Raw genomic sequence first — 211 nt, forward strand, 5'->3', positions numbered from 1 at the left:
TTGAGTTCAAACAGAGTCAATTTTCTTTTAAAATAAGTAAGCTAGTTTAAGTTTGTGCTTGTGTGTTTACTTCCACTTGACTAAAAGCATGTTCTGTCCCCTGCATCTTCAAATCAATAAAAGAAATGTTTGAATGTGAAGTAAGATAGTCTCTGTTAGATAGAAGTAGAATAATAGTAAGTGGTGGTATGTGTGTGATTGTATAATAGCT

This window comes from Arachis duranensis, unplaced genomic scaffold (assembly GCF_000817695.3).
Source record: "Arachis duranensis cultivar V14167 unplaced genomic scaffold, aradu.V14167.gnm2.J7QH unplaced_Scaffold_96379, whole genome shotgun sequence".
Taxonomy (NCBI): Eukaryota; Viridiplantae; Streptophyta; class Magnoliopsida; order Fabales; family Fabaceae; genus Arachis; species Arachis duranensis.